The sequence below is a fragment of the Manis pentadactyla genome, chromosome 3, assembly GCF_030020395.1.
Source record: "Manis pentadactyla isolate mManPen7 chromosome 3, mManPen7.hap1, whole genome shotgun sequence".
NCBI lineage: Eukaryota > Metazoa > Chordata > Mammalia > Pholidota > Manidae > Manis > Manis pentadactyla.
The window spans coordinates 21,639,275-21,653,465 of record NC_080021.1 but is presented as its reverse complement, the minus strand read 5'-3'; positions in this window follow the sequence as shown (position 1 = coordinate 21,653,465).

Sequence of the window (14,191 nt, the reverse complement as noted above, 5' to 3'; positions counted from 1 at the left end):
TCATGACTTTGCTCCTGAGTCCAGAGAAGAAAAAGAAAATTCACATCTTGCAGTCACCTCAAATGTTCTAATAACACTTCAAATTGTAAACACAGTTCAGTTTCTAAACATGAATTTCTAAGTCCAGAAAATAACCAAAATATAGAACTTCACTTAATGTTAGTTTTTTCCCTGCTTCCACCTGGAGCCCATGTACGCCCAGCAGCTTGCATTGGGAGTGACTGTGGGGTCGCTGTCTTTTCTTACCTTCACCCCTAACTAGCTATTATGCTTGCCCATGTAAATAAGGAATCTAGGGAATGGTTCAAGGAAACAAGTCTTGAATTGTGCTGTCAGATTATAACTTTGCCCTCTCTCTGGCCATACACATGTGTGAAGTTCATTTTCTTGCTCCAAATATTGTCAATGAAATACAGTGAAGATTTCAGCAAAGAAGTGAGGATTTGAGCACAATGGATCTAAATGTTTTTCAACCTGTTGGTGGTTGTTTCTAGTGAAATACTTTTTTTGTCATGTGAATAGGCACAGTACTGCTCAGTTGATGGTCAGGTAAGGTAGAATACTTTCCCTATTATGCAGACTGGAGATATTAATATTCCTAAATATTTATGAGGGGTAGTTGGAGCTTTTTTTCCCATTTCCATTATATTTGGGTCTCTTTTACATAGTAACACTAAGGGATGAATATTTTCATGATGATTAATCTCTTTCATCTTCTAAAACTGAACGATAGCCGATGAATTGCTATTTGTTATTTCAGTATAATTACAAACATAAAAAGATTCTGTTTTGCTTGAGGGAAAGGAAAAATTATTCTGTTTTACAGGCATATACACTTTCATATTTATATCCAGAATAGGCAAAAAAAGAAAAGAAAAAAAATGGGACAGCGGCTTCATTAACTTGCTTTCTCCTCAGTCATTTATTATATTAATCATGGCTCCTTCTATGTCTCCTTTTATTTTCCAAAAGCCTGTAACCTTATTTCACTGTTCCTTTATATTACGTTTTGATTTTGCCAGGAATTACAAATGAAGTTCACAAAAAAAGTTTATTGCCCCCAGAGAATATTACTTTATTTGAGATTGAAACACCAATTCATATCCCCTCTGTCGGTGTCTGAGAACTCATTTCTCCTTCTCCATTGCATTTAATTTTAGTATAAAGAATAATAGCTTGCATTATAACTTCTGAAGGCTTCTCCAACTTTTACTTAGTTCTAGACAGTTTCTCAGTTTAATTTGAGGGAGTTTAATCCTTACATTTTAGCACTGCAGAAATCAAGAACTTGTAAGCTGATTGACTTGGAAAGGATTGAGTTCAAAATACGTTAAGGCTATATATTGTCACCTCATCAGGAAGGCCAAATTTGAAGAAATTTAAACAAAAGAAGGCAACAAAAGGAAACATGGGCTGTGTTTTTAGGTCAGTAAATATAGTCAATTAAGTCAATACTTTCAGTTAAGCTGGATGATGGACTGCTTGACTAAAATAAATATGAAATTTTTGGCATCATAAGAACACAAAGTTTAACTTGGGGTATATGATGACAGTTCAAGGTGATTATACATTTATAGAATAACCAGAGCAGCAGGTGAATTTTTTTTTATTTATGCATAGGGGGAGGAAGGAGAAGAGGTATTAATTCATTTGCAATTTGATACAATTCAACAAATTTTTTTGAATGCCTATTGTGTTCTGCAGCCTTTGCTAATCATTGGAATTGAATAACGTTTAAATCAAAGAATTAATGACTGAATTTTTAGTTTTAAACAAATTGATTTGTTTGAAGAGTGCAGGGGAATTCTGTTGCCTTGGACAAAGATGTCAAGTACAGAATCATACAATGATCTGCTTTACTTCCTCCGGACTCATGCGGTTGTCCTCACACGGTCCAGATTCACTGCACTAGAATCCATTATATCACATTTTCCTCCGTGTTTAGAGAAATGCTGGCCTGAGTGTGTTTTACAGGATAGCCCAGGTGAGGTGACATCATAAGTTTATTTATTTTAAGGATAATTTGTTTTAAGGTGACATCAGTAATTTACTTATCCATGATCTAACACTGGTGAAAACACACTTAGGGAGGAGGCTGGACTTCACTCCTTTCCTGTTTCCAAACATTCAAGGCTATTTAATGGCCTACAGTCTAAATATGCCCATCGCAATTGAGTCTTTTCTTTCCTAAGGCATCATAGCAATCAGAACTTTCCTGAAAATACTTTCATTCATCACTTCCTATAGATTTCTCTGCCATGTGGAACAAAATTTGTTGCTGCTGTGGGGGTCTAGGCAGAGAAATTTAAACTTTGAGGGTATTTGTATTCTGTTCCGTATCATCTGTTCTACTTTACACAGAGCTATTTTCTTTTCTTTGATCTGTTCACACTCTTGGGGTACTCATTAGAGACAAAGATTTTACTGCTGCTCTGGATATACAGAGATGATTCAGGCATGAGCCCTGCTCTGTAAGAGCTTATAATGTAATGTGTATGGAGACCTGCAAAGAAATAAAACAGTAGAAGCAAATAGAAGTAGATACTGTCAGAGATGGACACAGTGGTTTGAGAGTGATGAATCTCCCCAGAGGGATCAATAATGCTTTCTACCAAGGTAGTATTTGAATTTCTTATGAAGGATGAAAGAGTTTTTTTTTCCTTCTGTCCAGTTTTCTGTAATTGCCAGGGTGGGAGGCATTTCTGGTGGTGGGCTGAACAAGGGTGTTCCATTGTGAGATGACACCGAGGACACTTTCCAGAATCTCTTGGGTGGAAGGGCAGGAGACCTGAGGATTAAGTTGGGATGAGCTAGAAAAGTAGCTTAGGACCACATTGTGATGAATTTTTCCTGCAGTCAGTGAGTACTTGAGTAGTGAAGAGACGGTATCTGTCCAGGCAGCAGCCTCAGGGGATTACATTGTTACAATCACAGGCAGGAAAACTGTGGCATTTGTCTTCAGAAGAAGTGCTGAGGGCTTTGATCAGCAGAGAATGAATGAAAGCAAGGAGATGTGTGAACCAATAGAATATGTGTTGAAAAGAAGTGTCTTCCAGAGATAATGAAGAAATTTGGACTATCCAATTCTGTGAGGAAGTTCCTGTCCACCTGTGAAAGTGGTGGTCCTGTTCCAGGGGACCTTGGTTTATACTGGGAATATGACTCATTCTCCCCACATAGCAAAACACAGCATTTTCCTGTTTCCATATACAATTGGGTATGTACTTGCAAACAGGAGAGTTGTCTCTGGCTAGTTTAGTTAAAAAAATAATTTATTAATGGCCATTTAGCAGGTGCAGAGACATGACTTAAGCTATAAAATGGGGTACACTGTAGGATAATGTGTCAGGATCTTCTCATGGTCGTTGTTGTTCAGCCCTTGTCAGTCAGGGCAGAATGCAGTACATCCAACCAAATGGTATTTCTGAAGAATTAAATTGCTCCGTTTTAGTTTGGTAGAGATCAGTTTCCCTGAATGAAACTGCTGTAGATCATTACGTCATTCCAAATTCTAGTCTCATATTTGTATCAGATTGGAAGGATGTTTAAATCACAAGTTTGCATTTACATTGAAAGGATGTTTTCTGAAGTCTACATCAAGAAACAGGATTCGCAACAGGAAATGCAGGCTTATGCTAGGTTTTGAGAGGAAATAGGTGTGTGTGTCTGTGTGTTAGCAGAGAGAAAGGATTCCATGACATTTTGAAGGCATAGACTGACAGCTGGTCTCTGGGGCTACTTATGTTATTTGGTTGGGCATCAGTAGCCTTAGTTTAATTTCCTCTGTCATCCATTTAACTTGATTCTGACATAACCTTGGAATACAGTATATTAGGGATTTCCAAAGGAAAATATTGAGACACATTTCTTCGTGTTAAATCCGGGTTTCTGCCTACATGTGCTATAAATAAAAACAGGCAATGAAGTTCAACCCACAGCACAATGCTTTTACAGCCTCTAGATTTTTGACATGTCAGGTAGGAAGGAGGTGAAACGTGGGGTCAGTGTTTGGGACCCACATGTTTGGTTGTCCATTTCCAGCTTGGTGAGTACAGGCTCTACCAACTGGACTAGAATGCAAGGCACTGTGGAATTTTGAGTTTTGGTCTGGGGAATTGCTTTGCTTTTTGGGTCTTCTGGCTGTGAGCAAATGCCCTGGAGCTTTGTATGGAACCCATTAATTTTTCTTGGTTTATTATGTCATTTATATGGTTCAAAAGTCTAATTTATGCAGTTTCAAAAGTCAAATTGGTCCTGAGAAAAGAGTACTCACTAATTTGAAAATCAGCATCCCCTCTTTTCTGTCTTCTCGAGAGCCAATATCTTTCAAATATTTTTACTGATCCTTTAGTATTTGCCTGTGTATCTCTAAGTAATTTGCTTCTATTACTTCTTAATGTTTGAGTTTTAGAAACTATCAACTGGTTTCCTGTCATGGAAAATGAGGATTTCGCTCTTCCCTCTGCATTCTTTATACATTTACTGTCTCTGCCTTCCTACCTAACCTCCTCTTAGTATGATTGTTTTATTTTAGTCAATTCAGTAGCTAATATTTACATTTTATAACATGAAAATAATATTCACAATGACTTGGATTTGATATTCTGTGTGTTTCATAATATGTACATATGTTAGGGGCCATCTGAAGTGAGAGATCAAGGCATAATTTCCTACATTATCGTCTATGGTATTTTTTTTTTCCTCTGAAAACCTTTGTGCTTTTCCTGAAGTTTTTAGTTGTTTAGTTTTCTATGTACTCAGCACAATGAACCCCAAATTGAGACACTGGCTGTTCTACCAATTTCCACTCCTGATAGAATTTCTCCCAGACCATATTTTCTGCCCTCATCTGGACTGGTTGACCCCTCAGCATCACTTTTGCACTGTCTCTTGGAGGACTCCCTTATCTCTCTCCTGTGTGGGCTCTACTTTTACCTGCAGTGGTCATCTTGACCGACACTTAGCCCTAAGCCGATCAGGCCCCGGATATGTCTCAGACACAATTTTCAGGCTAACAAGATTAGAAACACCTGTTTGCTTGTTGGGTCACTCTCTGGATCTCCCTAAGACTTGTTCGATGGGGTCCACTTACTTCTCTTTTGTGAATGATACCTCTGCTCACAAATGTACCTGCTGTTCCCCAGATGTTCTTTAGCACTTCTTGAGAACACCCCTCCACAGTTTGGCTGGTCCTCAGCCGTGGACAATTAGGAACAAGATCTGACTGTCTGCTCCTCATACTGACTTTTTACCAGCTGTCTTTATTATGCCTCCCTCTTTATTCCCACTTTCAGAACAGTTAGCAGTTCCTAGCCTTTAGGGAACTTGGGGCAAATCAAGCTGGACTACAGCTTTTCTAAATTCTGTATTAAGATTTAGTTTTCTTGGATTCACTAAGGCATTTCATATTAATCTACTTGCCATCTTCAAGTATCCTATCTTTTTCTCCTCATTTTTGTGAATTTATATGTTAAATAAAACATATCATTTTAATAAGATTTTAGAAGACAGCAAAAGTGGGTAAATCTATTCAGTTTTCCAAAAAGCCCACAGTATGTACATATTTTAAATGTACTCTTTCCCAATCAATACAATTAAAAGAAAACATTTAAATCCTGTCTACCTTCTCTCACTTTAGATACCAAACATTAAACCTGAACTGCTGCGTAACCACCAAGGAAATTCTTTTTTAAGATACTTGTCATACTTGAAATATTTATTGTCCCAATACAAGATATTAATCATTTCAAGCTACATGTTTTTAATTACCAGGATTATTAAATGACCTTCCAGAATAATTGCTTGGGGACGCATTACAAAATGTCCTGCCAGGGGCATGCTGGCCCTTTAAAAAGGGCGTTGCCCATGTCTCTTGGTGAAAAGGCAAGTCACGTGTTATGTATTACAAGGTTCCGATGTTGTGGGATGGGTTCTGTGAGGAGTGAGTGTCGAGTCGCTGGAGACGCTCACGGAGAGGCTGAGTAACCATCGATTATGGATTTCCGTGTGTTTATATGAAGTTAGAATTACTGACATCTCAAAATCCCTTCCAGTCTCTATGCATCTATGAGTTTTGGTGAGAATTCCCCTCAAATTTGCATCCTTGAATATTAGCTCTGTTACGGTATGATAACCTTATGCTATGCCTGTAAGAACCAACTTGTTTTAAATCCTGGGTTTCATGTGGGATGGTTCTGTGTCAATTTTATGCACCATCTGTTGCTCATAAGTTAGGGTCCAGAAATTTTTAAAGGAAGAAGAAGGGGGAAGGGAGAGAAGAGTTCAGGAGAATTCCAGAAAAGCAGCAGCAGTCACAGGAGTTGTGAGCTGTTGTGCATTATTACAACTTAGCCTGGGGTAGGGTCACTCCAGGAAAGAAGGCCGTGAAGTGCAGGGTCAGCTTGGAGAGTCCAGTCAGCATTTTCTTTCTGGATTCTTCTTTTCCCATCTAAAACATTTTAATCCACGTTGAGGTAGAATAGCAGTCAAACATTACACTGCACTTAGGTTTTAGAACCTTTTCACCTAGCCCTCTATTTTATAGATGAGGTAGTTGAACCTCAGAGAGTTTAAGTGAACTTGGCCAGGTAAACCAGGGCTTAAAAGTTGAGTACGAAATGCTGTTTGCTCCCATACAATGAGATTTTCCCACAGTTTTTTATCTGAAAGACAGCTTTGCTGAGGAAAAGAATTCAAGAACTCTCCAGGTCCCCAAAAGGCTGTTTGGACCATTGGCTTGTTGATGATAGTGGTATCGATGGGAATAAAGAGGAGAATTAGTTCTGTGTTCTGTTGGACATGATTTTTTTAAGCACCAGCTGGCAGTTGGTAGCCAGTGCTGTCTCATCCTTTTCCGGGAGCACTGGGACAGTTTATAAATCATGCCCTGTTTTTCTTGGAGACGTTAAGAGTTGGGACTCACAGGTCAGCAAGCTGGCGACAGCATTCTAATCTGGGGTGAGATTCTGTGACACAGAGAGGACATCTTTTTCACTGTCAGAATAAACCAGTATGTGCCAAACACACATTTTAGATAACATCTTCCCGGTGTTATGGAGAACAAGTCATAGTGTGTTGACATATTCACATAGGATTAGGAAAAGAGGTGAGAAGGGCTGAGAAAAAGGCAATATGGGCCTTTAAGGATTTTGATAACGATGCCTATATAGAAAAATTTCTGGTTAATATAATATACCTGGGAATGCTGTCATCACACAATATATCCAGACATTTTATAGGGTGTGTTAATGAATAAAAGAACCTTCTTCTGCCTTCCTACTATTGACGAAGGACATCATTTGTCTCCCATTTCAACCTTGGGAGTTGGACTCTTCTCTCATCTACACTGGTTGTTTATTTTTCTTTTTCAATCTTTTTCTTTTTTTCTTTCCTGAAAAAAGGTGCCACACTAGTTCCCTACCTTTTAACCCTGTTGTTTCTATTCTTGTCTGAGTTCTCATTGACTTAAGCCTAGACTGTTTAATGGTATCCTACCTGCAACCTGTGTTCAGGCTTCCCTACTCCATCCATTTCCTTCTCTGCCTCAGGTCAGTACGATTGTACGTGAGGTAGTGCTGTAGATTGTGGAGGCCAAGAGCACCACTTGTGTTTAATCTCAGCTGTGCCTCAGTTTAGCTGTGTGCCTCTGGAAAATTGTTGAATCTCTCTGCACCTCTGTTTCATGATCTCTAAAATGGGGGTAATATTAGCGACTAGGATACACACACACACACACACACTTAGGAAAATTAACATGAATTTATTCATGGAAAACACTAAAAAGAAAATACTCGGAACTTAGAAGTGCTTACTATATGTTAGCTATTATTGCACTTCAGTATCTGTCTAACCATGTGTTTTTTAAAAAGCATTTTTAAGTTTGCATTTATTCAACATCAGCTATGAGATGGGAACTCTGTTAAGCATATTTATGTCTTGTTTCATTTGTATATTGCTCTTATAAGATGGTTATTATCATCCTCAAGCTGTAAATTAGGAACTGAAGGCTCAGGAATTTAAATTACAATCTCAAATTCCCCAAATGAACAAGTGATGCATTTGAGACTGGAATACAGAGACTGCACCTATCCAACTGTCTGTTCTACCTCCACATGTCAACTCTGGTCAGTGATTTATTTAGCCTACCCATTTGTAAAGCAAGCATACTCACTTGCAATTAAATAATGTACATGGAGATTAAATAATGTGGTAAAGTGTTTATTCCAAAGCCTGTCATTATAGTCCCTCAATAACTATTAGTATTATTCTACACTGTATTATTATTAGTATCTCAATGTTTTTAGTGATAGAAGTCATCTATCTTTAACATTAAACATTATATTACTTTTTTAAAATTTTTAATTGAATCACATTGTTCCTTTAGCTTAACTTTAAAATTATTTCACCAAGTTACTTACTCCCTCTCAAAAATCTCTATTGGTAGTTTGTTCAGAATTGTGCTAAGGCAACAAACTACTTTTAGAAGAGGTGACACCTTAGCAGGGAAAATGATTTCACTTTCTTATAACTTTTCAAAGCGAATGCCACATGAATTATTAATGTTCTATTTAAGATTTTTGTTTTCTTTTAAAACCTAGTATGTTCATAGGGGCATTAGTGTATAAAAATATTCTAAGATATATTGAAATGGGGTTGGAGCTGGGTGAAATAAGTGAAGGGGATAAAGAGGTACATAATACAAATTGTAAAGTAAATTAGTCTTAGGAATGGAAGTACAACATAGAGTATATAACCAATGATGTTATAAAATCTTGGTATGGTAATGGGGAACTACACTTACTGTGGTGAGCATCTAGTAGTTTATATAATTATTGAGTCACTATGTTGTATATCTGAAACCAATATAACATTGTATATCAACACTATTCCAATAAAAAAAAAAGAAAAAAGAAATGGAAAATTATGTTTGGTTTCAAAAAACTGTCTGAAAACAATATTTTTATGGAAATGAGTATTTTTGTTATATATTCTCTGTGATTATATAATTCAAGGAACATGAAATGTCTTGAAATAATAAGAAATAAGGAGTGTTTCTAATTCTTTTGTTCTATGGCCTCAGTAAAAGTTCAGAGATGTCTTTATTATAGGCTCTGCATATTTTCTTAATATTTCATAAGTCTTTTATGTTTTGATTCACATTATAAATGCCGTCTTTATTTTTTTAGATACTGCCATCTTTACTCTGTAAAGAAAGATGCTTAAAAAGTCTACCACTTTTCCGACTCCGGAACTGTGCAGGTAAGCAGGTAAATGATTTGAGGATTTCACTATACTTGAGCAGAATGCTTCATTTGTTTTTAATAGCATGTGGTATGTACCCAGATTTTTCATACACTTATTGGGCACCCATGCAGCAGCTCATATGATTGCCTCTCTGTTTGGCTGATGAGGGTGTACACGTGTGATATTGACATTGAAAGGCAAATTTTCACAAACTTGGGCTTTGGCTATAATAAAGCTAAGATACTTGATTTCTTTGATTAAAATATAAGGAAGGCTCTGTGGAGCTGCTGGGTTTTGAAGTTGGTCAAAAGAAATGGTAGATTTCAATGATGATGAAATGTGTTGAGAAAGGAAGAGAAAGGAAGAGGAGGCAGAAGGGAGAAAGTGGGGAGGGAAATGTGAGACAATAATGGAGCCTACGATTGTGAGTAATTAAGGAGACATAGGCTAGAAACATAAATATTTTTATGTGGTCTAATGTATACCTTATGGCTAAGAAAAAAATTCGGATTCTTGTGTCAACCTAGCGCCAGTGACAGAGAGTATGCTCAGTACTGTGTTTTGGAGGATTTTGATACTAAATCTGGGCGCCAGGCAATGAATGCTGTGATGTCAAAGTTGCGTTGTAGCAGAATGCATGTTGACTTTGCCACATGTTTCTCTCTGTAACTTCTAGGAATGGTTTGGCAGTTGTAAGCAAACTCCCTGCAGATAAAGCAAATCATGGGCATTCAGAGGAAGTAAAAGGTGTTTCATAAAGAGGAAAGCTAAGTTGGCCACATGACAGAGAAAAATTTTCCCTATGTTACTATTTTGTCTACATAAATAAATTTTAATACTGGTGGTATTTGTTGATAGTCTAATCAGTATGGCCTCTCAGATCCTGTTCTTTTCAAGAGGTTATACCCTCTCGTGGGAAGAGTGCTTTATCCTCCCCCTCCATCTCTCAGGGCTGTTTTGCAGCAGAGCACTGCCAGGAGTGGCATGTGTGGGGCGTGCCACAGGGTGAGGTGTGGGCAGCGGGTGGCGTGGAAGGAGAGAGTTAGGGCCGTTTAAATTCGCTTGCTTTTCAGGCCTTGCTCTTGTTGTAGATCTCTGAAATAGGAATTTTCTCCTTCACAATAGATGAACCTAACTTGGTGGTGTTTTCATTTGTTAAAATCTGAAAATTAGCCTCCTGTATTTTCTTTTGAGTTCATATTTACTGATTGAGAAGAACATCTTACATCTATGAGATTGCCTAGGAATTGATCCCATAACTCAAGGTCTGAATGTTTGATAAGAATGTATATAGAAAGACCATTTTCAAATTCATATTTTCAGGAAAATTATTTCCCTTTCACATAATTTTTTAAAGCAATTGCCACTTGAATTCTTAATGTTATATTTAAGATTTTTGTTCTTTTAACATATAGTTTCTTCATAGTGAAATTAGTATATAGAACATATTCTAAGATATGTTGAAATGGGGAGTGGAAATCTGGGTAAAATAAATGAAGGGGATAAAGCGATACAACGGTGAATTGTAAAGTAAATTAGTCGTAGGAATGGAAGTACAACCTAGAGAATATAGCCAATAATATTGTAATACCTTGGGATGTAACGGGATAATTATACTTACTGTGGCAAGCACCTAGTAGTGTATATAATTATTGAGTCACTATGTTGTACATCTGAAACCAATATAACATTGCGTATCAACTCTATTCCAATAAAAGAAGAAAGAAAAAAAGAAAAAAATGGGAAATTATGATTGCTCAATGCACAATCATTAATCCACCCAAGCCTAATTTTCATCAGTCTCCAATCTTCTGAAGCATAACAAACAATTTCTTACATGGAGAACAAATTCTGACATAGTGAATAAGTTACATGGTGAACAGTATAAGGGCAGTCATCACAGAAACTTTTGGTTTTGCTCATGCATTATGAACTATAAACAGTTCAAATATGAATACTCATTTGATTTTTATACTTGATTTATATGTGGATACCACATTTCTCTCTTTATTATTATTATTTTTAATAAAATGCTGAAGTGGTAGGTAGATACAAGATAAAGGTAGAAAACATAGTTTAGTGTTGTAAGAGAGCAAATGTAGATGATCAGGTGTGTGCCTGTAGACTACGTGTTAATCCAAGCTAGACCAGGGCAATAAAACATCCACACATGCAGAAGATTTCTCTCAGAAAAGGAGGGGTGAGGTTCTAAGCCTCACCTCTGTTGATTCCCAATTTCTCACCTGATGACCCCCCTGTGACTGTGCCTGTCTTAGGTTGTTCCTCCCTTGAGGAATCTTACCTGTCTCTGGCTAAACAGTCATCTTCCGGGGCCATACAGGGAAATGTAAAGTTGGTAAGTGAGAGAGAAGCCTTATTGTTTGAAAAGGTTAGCTTTTTACTTCTTTGCATATTTATGCCCTGTAGCTTCTATGCCCAGCATTTGTCTTGAGGTATCTTTACCACTTGGAAGAATTATGATACTCGGTAAATTTGATATGAGGCACGAATTCTATTTAAGGGTTGTAATTAGGAAGGAAGAAGAAAAGCAGTAGAAGTAGCAGGCGGAAGAAAACACGGGAAGATTGATTATTTCTTTGACATATCTTCTTGTAGAGTAACTTCAGCATATATAAGTTTTAAGCTACTACTTAAATTGCGCACATACATTAACATAATAGGAGTATAGTTACATAACCAAACATACCTGTAATTACCAGCCATCTCCAGTGAAACCAAGAAAACCAGTTAGGCACCTTAGGCATTTGTGAAAACTTACCTATGATATGGTGGATATTGTCCAACTGAACTTGAACAGTCTGGGAGAAATCAGACAAATTCAAACAACCCATTCCTGGGGAATGTTCACATCCCTTATGTTGTTTTAGCAGTAAATAGTCTGTAGTTGTAAGATTTTGAAGTGTTTCAATTTGCACTTCTCCTAATTCTTGATTGAGTTCCAACAGTATAGATCCAGTCAAATTTGTTGTTTTACTGTATGCACAGGCCAGCTTAGATATCTCCTTCTTCATTGCCATGGCAAGTCCAGGAACTGGTGGGATGGGTGCATCTACAGCTGTAGCAGTGCATGGATCTTTGTTGGAGTTTTTTGATGATCATCTTCTGGCATGAGTCTTCCAGAGAGTGCTGATGTTGGAAGTTCTTTTTCATATCGTATCTTAGTTCATTTTCAGGGTAGCCCAATTAGGCTTTGATCCTCTGTATAAACACAAACAGGCCCTTTGCCTACACTTTTATATGCCCTTTATACCTTGTGTAGAACTCATTGGAGGTTACCACACAGGAACTGCCTTTTTTTTTTTTTTTGGTATCACTAATCTACACTTACATGACGAATATTATGTTTACTAGGCTCTCCCCTATACCAGGTCCCCCCTATATACCCCTTTACAGTCACTGTCCATCAGCATAGCAAAATGTTGTAGAATCCCTACTTGCCTTCTCTGTGTTGTACAGCCCTCCCTTTTCTCCCACCCCCCATGCATGCTAATCTTAATACCCCCCTACTTCTCCCCCCCCCTTATCCCTCCCTACCCACCCATCCTCCCCAGTCCTTTTCCCTTTGGTACCTGTTAGTCCATTCTTGAGTTCTGTGATTCTGCTGCTGTTTTGTTCCTTTAGTTTTTCCTTTGTTCTTATATTCCACAGATGAGTGAAATCATTTGGTATTTCTCTTTCTCCGCTTGGCTTGTTTCACTGAGCATAATACCCTCCAGCTCCATCCATGTTGCTGCAAATGGTTGGATTTGCCCTTTTCTTATGGCTGAGTAGTATTCCATTGTGTATATGTACCACATCTTCTTTATCCATTCATCTATCGATAGACATTTAGGTTGCTCCAATTCTTGGCTTTTGTAAATAGTGCTTCGATAAACATAGGGGTGCACTGATCTTTCTCATACTTGATTGCTGCATTCTTAGGGTAAATTCCTACGAGTGCAATTCCTGGGTCAAATGGTAAGTCTGTTTTGAGCATTTTGATGTACCTCCATACTGCTTTCCACAATGGTTGAACTAACTTACATTCCCACCAGCAGTGTAGGAGGGTTCCCCTTTCTCCACAGCCTTACCAACATTTGTTGTTGTTTGTCTTTTGGATGGCAGCCATCCTTACTGGTGTGAGGTGATACCTCATTGTAGTTTTAATTTGCATTTCTCTGATAATTAGTGATGTGGAGCATCTTTTCATGTGTCTGTTGGCCATCTGTATTTCTTTTTTGGAGAACCTTCTGTTCAGTTCCTCTGCCCATTTTTTAATTGGGTTATTTGTTTTTTGTTTGTTGAGGCGTGTGAGCTCTTTATATATTCTGGACGTCAAGCCTTTATCGGATGTGTCATTTTCAAATATATTCTCCCATACTGTAGGGTTCCTTTTTGTTCTATTGATGGTGTCTATTGCTGTACAGAAGCTTTCCAGCTTAATATAGTCCCACTTGTTCATTTTTGCTGTTGTTTTCCTTGCCTGGGGAGATATGTTCAAGAAGAGGTCACTCATGTTTATGTTGAAGAGGTTTTTGCCTATGTTTTCTTCCAAGAGTTTAATGGTTTCATGACTTACATTCAGGTCTTTGATCCGTTTTGAGTTTACTTTTGTATATGGGGTTAGACAATGGTCCAGTTTCATTCTCCTACATGTAGCTGTCCAGTTTTGCCAGCACAATCTGTTGAAGAGACTGTCATTTCGCCATTGTATGTCCATGGCTCCTTTATCAAATATTAATTGACCATATATGTCTGGGTTAATGTCTGGATTCTCTAGTCTTTTCCATTGGTCTGTGGCTCTGTTCTTGTGCCAGTACCAAATTGTCTTGATTACTATGGCTTTATAGCAGAGTTTGAAGTTGGGGAGTGAGATCCCCCCTACTTTATTCTTCTTTCTCAGGATTGCTTTGGCTATTCGGGTCTTTGGTGTTTCCATATGAATTTT